This window comes from Vombatus ursinus, unplaced genomic scaffold (assembly GCF_900497805.2).
Source record: "Vombatus ursinus unplaced genomic scaffold, bare-nosed wombat genome assembly UNPS02005459.1, whole genome shotgun sequence".
Taxonomy (NCBI): domain Eukaryota; kingdom Metazoa; phylum Chordata; class Mammalia; order Diprotodontia; family Vombatidae; genus Vombatus; species Vombatus ursinus.
This window is the reverse complement of record NW_020945237.1, coordinates 14355968-14367351: the sequence shown is the minus strand read 5'-3', so window position 1 is coordinate 14367351 and position 11384 is coordinate 14355968.

The window sequence follows — 11384 nt, the reverse complement described above, 5'->3', positions numbered from 1 at the left end:
CAAGCAGTAGCCAGATCTTGTCATTTCCTTCTACCCAATACTGCTTGTTTACATCACCATCTCCCCCTTCCCACAGCCCTTGCTGTATTTCAAGATTTTATCACCTCTCACTTGGACAGTGGTCTCCTAAGGGGCCTCCCTGACTCAAGTCTTTCCCCACTCTACTCTACTTTGCTCTATTCTCCAGCCAGATGCCAGGAGGATTTTCTTGAAGCGCAAGTCTGACAGGGTCATGCTTCCCACCCTCCACCTAATAAACTCCAATGGCTCTCATTCACCTCTTGGATCAAAGATCAGTCACCAGGCATTTACTCAGTATCAGGCACCAACTAGGAACTGGGGATACAAGTACAAAGAATGAAATAATCCCTTTGCTTAAGGAACAGACATTCTATCAAATCCTGTTGGGCATTCAAAGCTCTTAATAGCCTTGGCCCGCTCCTATCTTTCTAGGCTTCTTTGTCATGGTTCTCCTCCATGTACTGCACGATCCAGGTATACTGGCCCACTTGCTATTCCTCACACACAACACATAATTTCTAATCTCCACTTTCATAATCTCTAATCTGTTCCTCACACATAACACATAATTTCTAATTTCTGTCTGTCCTGCATACCTTTTTTAAATTAAATTAAAATTTTAAATTTATATTTATTTTACTTTTAACTTATGGAATAAAACAAGCATTTTCATAACAGGGTATAATTAAAAAAAGATGCTTGCATGTGAAACTGCAAATCCATTATGTATAATTGGCTGTTCCTTTTAAATATATAATGAAGTTATCATGTAAATTTCTTTTTTTCCCCTGCCCTAGAGATGGCTACCCTTAGACACAAATTTGTAATGTATATAAAATAATTCTATACATATTTCTATTTATCAGTTCTTTCTTTGGATGAAGATAGCATCTTTCTTCATATATCCTCATATCCTAAATGTTCTCCCTCCTCACCTTTGCATCTCGGAATCCTTGGTTTCTTTCAAGATTTGGCCCAAGCCTCACCTTCTGCAGCAGACCTTTCTTCTTCTTGCCATTCGTGAGTGCCTTCCACTCTAAGGCTACCTTGGATCTACTTTCTGTGTATCTTGTATATATCTATTTACGTGCATATTGGCCATTAGATGTAAGCTCTTTGAATGCTGGGACAGTTTCATTTTGTCTTTTTATCATCAAGCATGGTGCCTGGCACATGGTAAACTCTTAGTAAGTGCTTGCTGATTGAGAATATGAAGTGTTAGATTAGAGAGAAATCCCCTAATCTTAGACATCTCTAGTGGGAGTCTCCATGTATGTAAGGAGTTTGCCCACTTGTTCACATACCAAAGCCCTAAAAATGATGGCCCTGACCTTGACTTTTCCTCTAATAATAACAACTCTCTAATAAAATATTTGACAGGACAGTCTACAGTTCTTGCTCCTGCAGTTACAACCCTTCTAGCACTCTCAAGAAATATTGCCAATGTTGGAGTTATGCCACATTATATCACTGTCTATTCTGTTCACCACTGTCTAGTCTGTCACTTCTAGACATGAACTGGTTGCCATTTTCTCTTGTGTCGTGGAATAGTTATAGACATCTCAGGCTACGTATTGTCCTTTTGGGACTTTCTTCGCTCTTCAAGGCCACTTTTGGTGTACATTTTAACCTAATTCCATCAATATCTAATTATTGTGGATTGTGGCTGGGGATGGGAACTATACACATGCTGCAATTTGAGTTGGGTCCTGACCTCTGTTCTACCAAGTAGGAAACTGTCCAACTTTTTTCATTTTACTGAAGAGAAAACTCAGGTGAGGAGAGGTAATTGGTCTAAATTTACACAGTAGCTTCTCTGAAGATCTGGGACGAGAACCTCCCAGAGACGGTTCTGGGGACGGATGGTCTTTTAGAAGAAAAAGATTATGTGTTCTTGGAAAAGACAAAGCCCTCTAGGGCTGATTGCAATGTTGCAGAGAAGAGTTTGCTTGGGGCCTGTGGGAGATAGGGGGAATTCCTGAGATCTAAAAAAGGGATATTTTCATAACCTCTTCTTTTGCTGTCTACCTTTCCCTTCATAAATGCAGTAGCCCAGGAGGTTTTGAGCTGGTCCTGGTGTTTCAATTTCCCTACAACTCTAGGGAAACCAAATCATTTCCAGCATTATCTCAGGCCTTGGTATACTCTGCACAATTTAAAGATCCAGTTTAGTCTAGGATTTCTAGAGCAAATTTAGTCTACATACAGATATAGGGTATAATTGAAGTGAGTTAAGGCCACATAGGAGTGAAACAACACCTTATATCAGCCTTGGAGTTGAACTTGGTTTCCTAAAGACCTACAGCCAGAAATGGACCAGGGACAATTAGGACCATCTGGCCCACAACACAGTTTCTTTGTTGAGACAGAGAAGGGCTATAAACTAAATTCATTCAGTGTCAAAACCTATTTCAAATCCACTCAGGATTGCTTTCCTGCACTTATAAAATTGATGATAGAGTTTAGCCAAATGCAGACAAACATTTAAAACTATTCCAAATTGCTAGGACAACTTAACTCTGACAAGCTAGGACCAAAACAACTCCTACCTCAACTTTCATTGTGCGTCACATAAGGGGATTGGAGTAGACTGTCAGTGAAACACAGTTGAAGTTTGACCCGTTCTACCTCTTCAACTGATGAATTATATATTTATCTGGATATTGGGCAGCTAGCTGGCATAGTAGCCACAGTGCCAGGCCTACAGTCAGGAAAACTTGAGTTCATATCTGGCCTCAGACACTAACTTGTGACCCTGTGCAAGTCACTTAACTGTTTTCCTCAGCTTCCTCATCTGTAAAATGAGCTGGAAAAAAGAAATGGCCAACCACTCCAATATCTCTGCCAAGAAACACCCCCTCCCCCAAAAAGAGGTCACAAAGAGTTGAACAAGATTGAAATGACTAAACAAGAGCAGTTGGGTATGCTACATTCTCCAGGAGAATGAAGACTCATTGGGTCCAAGCACCATTTTTCAGTTTGTCTTTGTACATCCCTAGCTCTCAGAATTTAGTTCTTTGAGTGCTGTGGGTACTTAATAAATGTTTGTTGGATTAGACTGGAAGCTACCAGTTGACCTGCTGGTATCCAGGGCCTTCATTCCTTTATTCTTCCCCTTCCGCCAAACAAACGGACAATTCTAGTCTCTTTTCCTAAATGCAAAAATGACTAGTCATGCTCCTGAAAATAGACCCTGCCCTTCTCATGGGGGAGGAGGTTGGGGCGGGACAGGTAGCCGACAGCACCTGAGAAGTGGTTGAAGTAATTGGGGATGTATAGCATAGTTTTTAGAAAAGACTCAGGACAGAGACATGATACCAATCTTCAATGACTTGAAGGAACGTCCTGTGGAAGAAGGGTTGAATTTGTTCTCTTAGCTCCAAAGAACGGAACCAGGAACCTAATACCTTGTTTCCACTCCTATTGAACCGGAGGCTTCTCAAAGAGAATATTTACAGGATCAGGTTATTTGGGGAACTTCTTGTCTGCAGTGTTGGGAGCCCTTCCCTTCTCATCTGTTTCTGTTGGTCACTGTTGTTTTGAGGAATTTATCTATTTACTTCAGGGTCCCAGAAGAAGCGTCTTTTCTTGGTGCTTTCTGAAAGAGCAAGGACCTGGAATGAGACCCTGTTAAGTAACCAGAGGAAATTGTGGTTCGTCAGTTTAGTAAGGCCAATCCCCACTAATGAGAATGGGCCCAGGATACTCTACTTTGCCCCTTGACTGAAAGTACTTTCACGTGCAAGTCTAGACATCATCCTTATAAAGTCATTGGTCCTTTTTGAGAACAAAGAATAACATTTGCCCAGGCATCCCTTATCTGCATCACATCTGTGGAGTACCAGGGGAAGAAACAAGTACCTTCAAAGACAAGATCTAGAATAGGGGTAAGGAACTGGTGGTGTGGTCTTCTAGGTCCTCAAATGCGGTCCTTTGACTGCATCCACACTTACAGAACAAATCCTGTTATTAAGGATCTAAAAGATACCTTCCAGTTTTAAAATTCTATGATTCTCAAATAACTCATTTATTCTGCTTCCTAAGTTATTAACCAAAATTATGAGTATCTATTTGTTTCCCAAGTATCTTTTAATGAATGGTTATTTTGGTTTATTCTGCTTTTGCCAAAGATAGCTTTGGCTACTTTTCCAGTTGTAGGTTTCTGAGTAGCCCTAAATAATAATAATAAAAACTGACATTCCCAAAGAGCATGGAGTTTTTAAAGCAAAAAAAAAAAATTACCAAACCAAATAGGTTGATCTGTACAAGTGAAAGATTTTGCTTACTTGTTTATTATCTACTACTAAAGACTTAGCATCAGCTGACAAATTCCTAATCAGCAGAAGTGGCAAATCTCCAGGAATAAAGGATGCAAGAGTCAGACTGTAATGTATCGACCCTTCTGTAAGGATAAGCACATGCCTGCAGCAAGATGAGGAATGTCCACATACCTGGCCCCTACTGGATCCCTGATAATCAGACTCATTAAATTTACAGGACGTCTTATAAACTAGTAAAACATGCCTGGTAGAATGCAAGCTCGATGAGAACACTATCTGGGCCAAATTGCCCTTCTTGCTTTTCCTCACATGTAATAGTATATCTACCATCTCTGCCCCTTTGTACTAGCTGTCCTCTGTGCAAGGAATGTCCTCTCACCTCAACACTGTCTCTTACAATCATAAATCTAGAGCTGGGAGGTACCTCACAGAGCAACGAATCCAACTCCCTCATTTGAGAAATGAGGAAACTGAGGCCCATGGAGATGAAACGATGTGCTCAAAGCCACACAGGAAGTAAGTGTCTTAGGTCTAATTCAAATGCAGGTCCTCTGACTCCAGTTATTGTTTTTTTTCTTTTTTTTTTCAGTCTACCATGGGCGGCTAGGTGGCACAGTGCCTAGAGTCAGGAATAACAGAGGTCAAATCTGGCCTCAGACATTTAGAGCTGTATGACCCTGGGCAAGTCACTTAACCCATTTGCTTCAGTTTCCTCATCTGCAAAATGGGGATAATAATAGCATCTACCTGCCAGGGTTTTTGTGAGGATCAAATAGGATAATAATTACAAAGTGCTTGGCAAAGTGCCTGATTCATAGTAAATGATACACATTATATATACATATATAAGCCTATGTATGTATGGAAACACACACACACACACACACACACACACATATATATATATACACATAATTAGCTATTGTTATTGTTGTCTCATGCTGCCTCTTAAAATCCCTCATTTCACCTCTTCTTCAAAGCTTTTCCTAATTCTCTCCTAGCTGCTAGTATTCTCCCTGCCCCCATATTACCTCCTATCTATTTTGTGTGCATATACTTATTTGGGTATAGTTGGTTCTCTCAATAGAATGTAAGCTCCTTGAAGGCAGCGATGGCTTTATTTTTGTCTTTGTATCGCCAGTGCCTAGTGCCGTGCCTCTCAGACGCTTAATAAATGCTTTTTGAATATGAGCCTGAAGAGTGCTTTATGATTCAAAGTGTGGTGCTTCCATTCATTCCTGTGATTGGTACACTGACTGACAACATTGTGAGGTGGGTCATTGAAGTATTTTTTGGCAGGGCCTGCACACGTGAGTGCATCAATATTGGAAAATCTCTGCCTGGCAACTCCCTCCACGTATGCAGATTGGCAACTCCTCAGCAATTTATCATCTCAGAGACTTCACAGAGAGGGCAGTGTTATGTTATATTTCAGGCATTATGTATTACAGGGAGAACTGGAAACCAGTCTTCCAGCCTCCCACTACCTCATGCTGCCTCTGCATTCCTATCCCCATTTTATAGATGGGAAAGCTAAGGATCAAAGATTAAGCTCACTTAGCTCAAAGTCACCCAGCTGGTAAGCGGTAGAGTCAGCTTTTTGTAATTTTAGAGCATTGTAGAATGTTAAGCTGGAATGGTCCGTGGGGCTCATCTAATCTAATCCTCTCATTTTATAAATGAGGAATGGAGAAGAGGTAATTTGACCAAGGTCATAGGAGCAGTAAGCAGCAGAGCTAGTATTTGAGTCCAGATCTTGGGACTCTAGATACCCAGTTCTTTCCACTAAACCACACTTCCTTGGCAAGATAAGTTGGGTCTTCAAAATAGGTAGAAGTGGGTAGGTTTCTATATATGTCATAACATACACATAGAGTGTTTATAAAATCTTGGTACAATTTGTACAATTTGAGTTATACATGTTAAAGCCAACTGCAAACAATGCCCTAAAGCATAATTTGTAACACTGGAACTGAATGAATTGCAGATTTCTAGGCTTTAACACAAACACCATCTTTTGGGAGCCATTTTTCAAGCTTGTTTCCAAGTCACTGGAATCATTTTTCAGTTACTGCTGAGCGATTTCATAAATTACATGCATACTCGTGAACTGACGTTACTTCAAGTAATGTGGTTTTTCAAAGTAAACAGTATTAGCAGGACCCTCTAAAAGTAGTTCAATGGGGCTATGCCAAATGGAAGAGTTTCATTGGGACTGTTAAAAATAACCTATAAAAAAGGTTCAGAACTTTTTTGACCTGACAGTTATTTGGTATGGATGGCACTAGTAATTTCAAAATCCTCTTTTAAGGGGGAAAATTTGGCAATCATGTTGCTTCAATGAGATTGTTGGTATACCTAAAAAAAAAGCTGTACTAACTATATTATTGCATGTGTTCTATAAAGGAATGATTTTTAGATTACTGTTTTAGCCAGAAATATGCAATATATATGTATGTATGTATGGTGTATATATATATATAAATATATATAGTGTCACATATATAGTTATTGGTTTATTATTGACATATAATGGATGGAAAGGGACCATATGATTTGTCCATTTTTTTTAAGGTTAACTCAATGCCAACTCTGCACTCTTCACTATGTCTGTGTCTCAAGCATTGCTCTAAAACTATAAATTGCAGAATAGTTTTAGGTATGTATTGGCAGATACAGTGTCTTCCCTGGAGTTCTCTATACCTGTGAAATCATAGGCCCAGGTTAAAATGAAATAAAATAAAATTACAAGCAACAATAGTATTTATTGGGTTTAATATTTTTTCTTGTGTAAGAGGTTTTAAACATAAAAAAAGGAAAAGCCTTCTATTGACTGATTAATGACATAATGAGGTTTTTGGGAACCTCCTTCTGAAGTTATCTTTGGCATGCATAACATACACTCTCCATTTATGCAAGACCATCTGATGACAAGGTGGTTTTAGTTGTCCTCCATGCCTGGCATAAATGCCTTCCTCACCTCCCCCTCTTCCAATTCAACTCAAGTGCTGCCTTTTCTTTCTCCTCAGCTGCTTGTATCCTCCCCTACAGAAATCATTTTGCATTAATTTCATATGTATTTTGTATTTATTTATATATGTACATATTGTCTCCTGTTATAGAGTCAGGGTTCCTTTCATATTTGTATTGGCTCTCCAGCACACAGCACAGTGTCTGTCCCATAGGTGGTCCTTCATAAATGTTTATGATTGGTTAATTAAACTCCTGGTCATAGGATCCGAGGAAAACCTACCTTCTCGACTGTCTTCTCAGTAGGTAATAAACAAGGTTTTGAGGCAGAGAGCTCAGCAATGTTAATGAACAGTGTTCCCAGAGTCAGAAGACCTAGATTGGAGTCAGGGCTCTGAAATTAACTCTGAAATCCTGAGCAAATTATTTGACTGGTCTCAATTTTCTTATCTGTAAAATGGGGAAAATAACATTTACATTATCTTCAAGACAGGATTGTTTTGAGGAGGAACGTGATGTGTATACTGTAAAGTCATTTGATTAAATATTTGTTGCATGAATGAATGACTTCAGAATTTTAATGCTAGTTTTATATCTATACATATATATAAACACATACATACATACATATATCTGTATATATGAAATATACTCCTAAAATCACAAATCCAAATGAAAGAAGAGAATTATTCTGGGTTTTTTTTAAATGTTAATTTAATTGAACAAACTAGAAGGCAATGTAGTATCTGAAATCACAACACCTTGTTTGAATACCAGTTCTACTGCTTACTATCTGAGTGACTCCAGAAAAGTCATTTAACCTCTCTGAACCTCAGACTCTTCATCTGTAAAATGAGCAGGTTTGACTGGATGATCTCAAGGTTCCATTAAGCTCTAAATCTATTATTCATTGAGTTCGTACTACATCCAAGCAGGAAACCAACTAGAACTTTCATGCCCTTCTGCCTCCTCTTCCTAAAATAGCACAGCTTGGCCAACATGAGGCCACCATACTTTAAGTGGGATGATGTTGGTCACCTGGTTTGTTTATGGAAAGAAAAAGAAAAACAGAAACTACTGAATGACTTTCAAACCTACTAAATACTCCCCATCTTTTCTTGGTGACTGGCTACTAGAGCATTGCTTGTAAGCTCTAGCACCCTGGGCATCCCTCTAGGGTGGCAGCATAACACACTTTATGCCAAGAGGTGCCATAGCAGGGAGTATAATGCCAGCCTTTTTTGACTCAGTTCCACATCCTTATAGGTCTCAGGCTCCCTTGCTCTATATTTTCTTCTTCTTGCTTCCCCTCCCTCCCTTCCTCTTTGCATTAAAGAATATTTGTGCCCCCTAGAAGGGAAATTCAGAAACTTTGTTGATTATTGACAGTTCTATTCCCCAACCATTTACTTCTTACATTGCCTGAATAAGAGCCTGAATTAGGATCAGTTCACAGTATTGATTTATCACTTCATGCTCACATAGGTAAGAAAACAGAGAAGGCAATGTGGGGTAGATTGGAATGAGCAGTAGACTTATAGTCCTGGCTGTCACTTAACAGCTATATGATTTGGAACAATTCACATAGTCTACATGAGCCTCAGTTTCCTCATCTGGAAAATTAGTCCAAGGCTAATAACACTTGGACTATCTCCCTCCCCAGCAGTGGTTACAAACGACTTTGCAATCAGGAGGTACTAAGTTAATGTTAGTGATTGTGATGACTTAATAGTTAAGCTTAATATATACAGAGGATTCAACCTTCAACCTTTCAAAAGAAACCTGGACCCATTCTAAGTACTCAAGAAAGAATTTCTGAATTGATAACAGCTCACAAAATGCTTCCATGTGTAGAGAACCTATATGCGTTACATTACTTCAGGGATTCTTAACAAAGTGTCCATAAACTTTTAAAAAATAGTTTAATAAAAACATTTTGTTATAATTTGTTTCCTTTGTAATCCTATGTGTTTAATTTTATGCATTTAAAAACATTATTCTGAAAAAAGGTTTGTATGCTTCATAAGATTTTCAAAAAGGTTCATAATACAAAAAGGTTAAGAACTCCTATATTGTCATACTAGATGAGAAATAGTATGTTTGTCTACCTGCAAGTGAAACAATGAGGTTAGTACACTGCTGTTCTTGTTCTAAAGATGATTTTATTCAGGTCATTATCTTCTAAGGATGGTCCTCACCTTTCCCAGCCTCTGCACTAGCAAATGCTTTCTCTCCCCGCACCCACCCTCACTCTCTGGATCAGAAGTGCAACTAGGAATTCTTGGACCTAGGGCAGAGGGTTTGAAAAAAGGGAATAGGTTTTGACCACACCTACATGTAAGTGAGAAACTGGAGACAGAGGTCAAGGGAGTTGAGGAGCTGAGGGAGTGTGATATGGATGATAAGTTATCAAAGAAGACTTAGGAGTGGTCAGACAGGTAAAAGAACCAATAGAGAACTGTGACATGAAAACCCAGAGAAAAAGCATCCAGCAGGGAAGGGCACTTGACAGTGTCAAATGCTGCTGAGAGATCAAGAATGACAACTGAGAAAAGATCAGACTTGTCAACTAAGAGATCACTGGTAACTTTATAGGGAGCAGTTTTAGTTGAGTGATGAGGTTAGAAGCCTGAAGGCAAAGGGTTGCAGAGTGAGTGAGACTAGAGGAAATGGAGGCCCAGAGCATATCAGCTTCTTCTAGTAGTTTGATTGTGAATGGAAGGAGAGAGGAGATAGCTCCGAGAAGATGGTCAAGTCTGGTGAAAGTTTTCAAAGTACTAGATGGAAGGTTCTCTTCCGAACAGCAGGGATGCAGTGAGAGTGCTGGTGGTGGTTAGAAGTGGCTGCCCAGCTGGTAAGATGTAAAGCCAGTTTGGGGATGTGGTCCGTAAATAAGTTCATTTTAGGGTTATTTAGGACAATTCAACAAACACTTATGAAATGTCAACTATTTGAAAGGGAAGGTGTTAGGAACTGGTAATAACAAAGAAAAAAACTGATATGGTCGGTACCCTACCACTGAGCTTAAATTTCATTTTAGTGGATACAACGACCAACCACAAATATAACATATACTACGAAGTTAAGAGAGGCAGTAACGGCCTAAAGGACAGCATCACACTAACTACTGGGGAGATTAAAGCTCTCTTTGAGGAGAAGGTTGTGCCCGAAGCTGTGCTTTGAAGGAAGTTACAATTCTGTCAGGCAGGAGGGAGGAAGGAGTGTAACCTAAACATGGGACATCATTTGTGCAAAGGCAAAAAAAGTGGGAGGTGGAATATTGCACTTGGTGTAGGGGAACACGTAGGGGTCCAGATTGACTAGAACTTGGGAGTAGGCAAAAGGGGTGTAAAATGAAATAGACTGGAAAGGTCAGCGGGAGCCAGCCTGTCTTTGGTCCAGCCGGATGTCAGTAAAACCCCACTGCTCCGTACTTGCAACGATCCTGGTCTTGGCCACTCTGACATCTTGTGAAGGAGGCAGTGAGGCTTATCTAAAAGGGCAGTGAACTTGGGGGTCAGGAAAGAGCTGGGCCCGACTGCTGCCTCCGAGTTTTCTCGCATGTAAAGCGGGGATGGATGCTCATACCTGTGCCCTGGTCCTCAGATAATTATGTAAAGCCCTATAATAAAAGTGCTGGCTGCGATGATTTCGCCCCGTTTCTTCTCCCCTCTCGGGTGGCTTTTCTTCCCCGGACTTGCCCGTGGGGTGGGGGTTTCCTTCTCGTTCCATCCACCTCCCCCCAGCCTCACACCCCCGCCCGGGGCCGCGCTCGCGCCCGCTCCTCTCCTCGCCCCGCCCCGCCCCGGGGGCGCGCCCCCCGTCAAGGGTGCCCCGGGCCCCCCCCCCCCCCCCCCCCCCGCCCCCCCCCAGCGCCCCCCCCCCGTGGCGCCCCGCTTCCCGCCCGCCTCGTGCGTCATGACGCCAGCGCCCAACGCGGAAGCCGCTCTCGGCGCGCCTGGTCCAGCCGCGGGCTGAGTGAGCAGCGAGCGGGCGGGCGGGCGGCCGCGGACGCAGCGGCGGCGGCGGCTCCTCCTCGGCGGCTGCGGGGCCCCAGTCCGCGCGGGCGCCCGGCGCGGGAGCCGGAGCCGGAGCTGGAGCGGGAGCGGGCGG